A 5,783-nucleotide genomic window follows, 5' to 3' on the forward strand; every position below is an offset into this window, starting at 1 on the left:
TTTTACAGTGTACCCTAACAAACCATAAGTTTAAAATCTCAATTTCAAAAATGGACCTTATGACTGATTTTGTGCTCCAAGGTCACAAATAGATCATTAATAGTTGCTTAGTAATATGCATTGCTAAAAACTTCATTTGGACAACTTTAAAGGTGATTTTCTTAATATTTAGGTTTTTTTGCACCCTTAGATTTCAGTTTTCAAATAGTTGTATCTCGGCTAAATATTGTCCTATCCTAACAAACCATAAGTTTAAAATCTCAGTTTCAAAAATGGACCCTTATGACTGATTTTGTGCTCCAAGGTCACAAATAGATCATTAATAGTTGATTAGTAATATGCATTGCTAAAAACTTCATTTAGACAACTTTAAAGGCGATTTTCTCAATATTTTGATTTTATTTCACCCTCTGATTTCAGTTTTCAAATAGTTGTATCTCGGGCCAAATATTGTCCTACCCTAACAAACCATAAGTTTAAAATCTCAATTTCAAAAATGGACCTTATGACTGATTTTGTGCTCCAAGGTCACAAATAGATCATTAATAGTTGCTTAGTAATATGCATTGCTAAAAACTTCATTTGGACAACTTTAAAGGCGATTTTCTAAATATTTAGGTTTTTTTGCACCTTTAGATTTCAGTTTTCAAATAGTTGTATCTCGGGCCAAATATTGTCCTATCCTAACAAACAATAAGTTTAAAATCTCAGTTTCAAAAATGGACCCTTATGACTGATTTAGATCAGATCAATAGTCCATTCAATGAATTAGTCAATAATTTTCCCAAACTCAAATAAACTATTCTTGTCCGCTCAATACGCAGATGATATCAATCTCTACAGCTTTAAAGGCGATTTTCTCAATATTTTGATTTTATTGCACCCTCTGATTTCAGTTTTCAAATAGTTGTATCTCGGCCAAATATTGTCCTACCCTAACAAACCATAAGTTTAAAATCTCAATTTCAAAAATGGACCTTATGACTGATTTTGTGCTCCAAGGTCACAAATAGATCATTAATAGTTGCTTAGTAATATGCATTGCTAAAAACTTCATTTTGGCAACTTTAAAGGCGATTTTCTAAATATTTAGTTTTTTTTTGCACCTTTAGATTTCAGTTTTCAAATAGTTGTATCTCGGCCAAATATTGTCCTATCCTAACACACCATAAGTTCAAAATCTTATTTTCAAAAATGGACCCTTAAGACTCATTTTGTGCTCCAAGGTCACAGATAGATCATTAATAGTTGATTAGTAATATGCATTGCTAAAAACTTCATTTAGACAACTTTAAAGGCGATTTTCTCAATATTTTGATTTTATTGCACCCTCTGATTTCAGTTTTCAAATAGTTGTATCTCGGCCAAATATTGTCCTACCCTAACAAACCATAAGTTTAAAATCTCAATTTCAAAAATGGACCTTATGACTGATTTTGTGCTCCAAGGTCACAAATAGATCATTAATAGTTGCTTAGTAATATGCATTGCTAAAAACTTCATTTGGACAACTTTAAAGGTGATTTTCTTAATATTTAGGTTTTTTTGCACCCTTAGATTTCAGTTTTCAAATAGTTGTATCTCGGCTAAATATTGTCCTATCCTAACAAACCATAAGTTTAAAATCTCAGTTTCAAAAATGGACCCTTATGACTGATTTTGTGCTCCAAGGTCACAAATAGATCATTAATAGTTGATTAGTAATATGCATTGCTAAAAACTTCATTTAGACAACTTTAAAGGCGATTTTCTCAATATTTTGATTTTATTTCACCCTCTGATTTCAGTTTTCAAATAGTTGTATCTCGGGCCAAATATTGTCCTACCCTAACAAACCATAAGTTTAAAATCTCAATTTCAAAAATGGACCTTATGACTGATTTTGTGCTCCAAGGTCACAAATAGATCATTAATAGTTGCTTAGTAATATGCATTGCTAAAAACTTCATTTGGACAACTTTAAAGGCGATTTTCTAAATATTTAGGTTTTTTTGCACCTTTAGATTTCAGTTTTCAAATAGTTGTATCTCGGGCCAAATATTGTCCTATCCTAACAAACAATAAGTTTAAAATCTCAGTTTCAAAAATGGACCCTTATGACTGATTTAGATCAGATCAATAGTCCATTCAATGAATTAGTCAATAATTTTCCCAAACTCAAATAAACTATTCTTGTCCGCTCAATACGCAGATGATATCAATCTCTACAGCTTTAAAGGCGATTTTCTCAATATTTTGATTTTATTGCACCCTCTGATTTCAGTTTTCAAATAGTTGTATCTCGGCCAAATATTGTCCTACCCTAACAAACCATAAGTTTAAAATCTCAATTTCAAAAATGGACCTTATGACTGATTTTGTGCTCCAAGGTCACAAATAGATCATTAATAGTTGCTTAGTAATATGCATTGCTAAAAACTTCATTTGGACAACTTTAAAGGCGATTTTCTCAATATTTTGATGTTATTGCACCCTCTGATTTCAGTTTACAAATAGTTGTATCTCGGCCAAATATTGTCCTACCCTAACAAACCATAAGTTTAAAATCTCAATTTCAAAAATGGACCTTATGACTGATTTTGTGCTCCAAGGTCACAAATAGATCATTAATAGTTGCTTAGTAATATGCATTGCTAAAAACTTCATTTGGACAACTTTAAAGGCGATTTTCTCAATATTTTGATTTTATTTCACCCTCTGATTTCAGTTTTCAAATAGTTGTATCTCGGGCCAAATATTGTCCTACCCTAACAAACAATAAGTTTAAAATCTCAGTTTCAAAAATGGACCCTTATGACTGATTTAGATCAGATCAATAGTCCATTCAATGAATTAGTCAATAATTTTCCCAAACTCAAATAAACTATTCTTGTCCGCTCAATACGCAGATGATATCAATCTCTAGACATCCAACAGTCATGAATAAGATCAATCCTAATTAGACCATTTTGACATGCATCCGAGGACTGAGGACTCTCATTCTTCAGCTGTTTTAAAACTAAAAAAAGAGACTTCATGGCTTTCAGACAGATAGATCGAAAGAAAGACTGAAACACAGATAAGCCCGAAGAGGTAAATACACTATGCAATATAAGCCATTTGACTTAATTTCAGAGATTGCGAAAGACATATTCAGAAGAATTGAGTAGGGTTTTTTCCTGAACTCATCAGCGTCACAACACCTCTAACCTACTTTCATACATCAGACAGACAATCTAATTCACAAAATGAAACTCTCAGCAATGTTTAATCATTTCTATCTCACAATACATTCACCCATGAACTGGAATTGCATTGTCTGCGTACGGCACAGCACGGAGGCGGACATGTCTGGCCACGTCAGGCGGCGAAGGGCCTTTCGCATTTTGCATCACCTTTGAAATTTTGTTGTGGAGCTTTTGCGATGAAGCCACAGACCTCTTCAGAATGTGAAACTCTGACTAATGCCGGTACGCTGAGACTCGTAAGAGTTCAAGTTTGTTTGATCAACAACAACAGTATCAAAGCCATACAGTAGGTCGGTTTAGATATGCATCTACTGTAGTAGCAGTGTGATGTGGTGTCTGGTGAAGCGTTTGATTACAGTACATCTCAGCTGCGTTTTAATTCCTCACAATTGCGTAGAACGTGACGCGGGCTACTGAATAAAAAAGGAATGACACTCCAAAAAAGAATGGCCATCCTGGAATATGAAATCGCTGACTTTGGACAGTAACGAGATGCAGCCTAAAAGATTCGAGACGCAAGTATCTCATTTGACGCTATATGCACGGCCCATTGTTTTGTCGTTGATCTGACGAAGAGTATCGAATGCCTGCAAAAGCTTATGCTGATACGATCACTCCCCCTCAGAGCGGACGCAAAGGTGACGGATTGTGTGGAACAGAGTCTACTGATATGACGGTGCTTGATGTTAATTACTAGAATTGATGCTAAACTGGTTAAATGAGAAACACACATGCATCACACACACATACCAAAGCATGAAAAAACAACTGAAACAGCTCAATGTTAATATTGTGATGCTCTATACCAAACAGATGTGATACTTCGCTTTCATAACTGTCCAAAATAACTATTGAGGGTTTACGGAGTCATACGCAGTTTACATTTCTGCCTGACACTGGCTAACTTATGGGATCTGGAATGGGATAGTACCCGAAATTAAAATTCTATCATCGGACAGACTCGCTCTCGTGACGTTCCGCATCCGTATGACTTAATTTTTCAACAAAAGAAGATCAATGAACTCTGGTGTGGGGTCCAAACACTATTGTGAGGATGTACAGTGTGCAAGACATTTTGTATGGAATGACATGAGGATTTAAGTATATGACTACATAATATTTTTTTAATTTTTATGTGAAATGTATACGGAATATAATCAGCTGCCATCAAAATAATCGACTTCCATTTTGCAGCTTTGTTTGTGGCATTAGCTTGTATGTGCGTGTGTATCTTTTTTTTCTGAAAAAAGTCTGATGAGTCATTATATTATAACATTAATACTCTAATCTACTGTCATAAATATAAGTGAGTCATATTACTGTACATAATCTAGCTTTCACTGAAAACCAGCCATAAGGGTCAATTTCTGTTTTTTTTACATTGAGGTTTATACATCAACTGGAAACTGAATAAGCTTTCCATTGAAGTATGGTTTGTTACGATAGGGCAATATTTGGCCGAGATAGAACTATTTGAAAATCTGAGGTTGCAAAAAATCTAATATTGAGAAAATTGCCTTTAAAGTTGTCCAAATCAAGTACTTAGCAATGGATATTACTACTCAAAAATTAAGTACATATTTATGGAAGGAAATGTACTAAATATCTTCACCAAACACAATTAATAATTTTATTAATTAATAATTAATATCCTAATGATTTTTTGGCATTAAAGAAAATTGTAGCATTTTGATCTATGCAATATATTGTTGGCTTTAGCTACAAATATACCCATGCTACGTACCTGGACTTTTGTGGTCCAGGGTCACATATCAGTCCTTAGATATGCGAAAATAATATGGTGATTCAAAAATAAATATCAAATTGCCGAAGCTACCAGCGTAAACGCATCTCTTGCTTTAAGTTTTTGCTTCGCAGAAGTCACTAGAATGTAATCAATCTAAAATATTCTTTAAAAAAAAAACTATAAACTAGGCCTATTCATTAACCATTTCCTGCATTTGCTGTATTATGTACAGCTACCGTAATCGCAAGACACTACCCAAAAAAAGAAAGAAAAAAAAAAAAAAAAAACAGGCCACAAGTGCAGAAAGCCTGAAAGTTGTTATAACGTTTATGGTAGCAGTGCAATTAGCAATGTTAAATGAAATGCATATTGAAAAAACAAGAAATTACTAAAGGCTTCGCAAATTTTTTAAGTATGCCAAACAAAGAGCGTCACAGCGAACAATACCTCACCAGTTCTTATTCTTTCTTCGCTCATTTCTTTTAAAGCCCGGTGCAGATGAATTCTCATTTGCGCGTGAGAATAAGAAGAATGAAACTGAGGAAGATGCGGTGGAATTGCGATGCAGTTTTTACTAAAATGACTGCAAATTCTGCAATAGTGCAATGAGCAACTGATTTACCTTCCTTGCAGGCCCGTGAATGTCTGAATGTGAAACGCAGGTTATACTCTGTCCCGTAAACTTAAACCTTCCCTTCATTGTACGAAACTACAGTACATCAGATGTCAAAACTACTTTCCAACAAAAGGCATCGATCTGTAAGTGCTATTAACCACTAGTGAAGAAGGAACCTATAGATTGTATAACC

Source organism: Garra rufa, chromosome 14, assembly GCF_049309525.1.
Source record: "Garra rufa chromosome 14, GarRuf1.0, whole genome shotgun sequence".
Classification (NCBI taxonomy): Eukaryota; Metazoa; Chordata; class Actinopteri; order Cypriniformes; family Cyprinidae; genus Garra; species Garra rufa.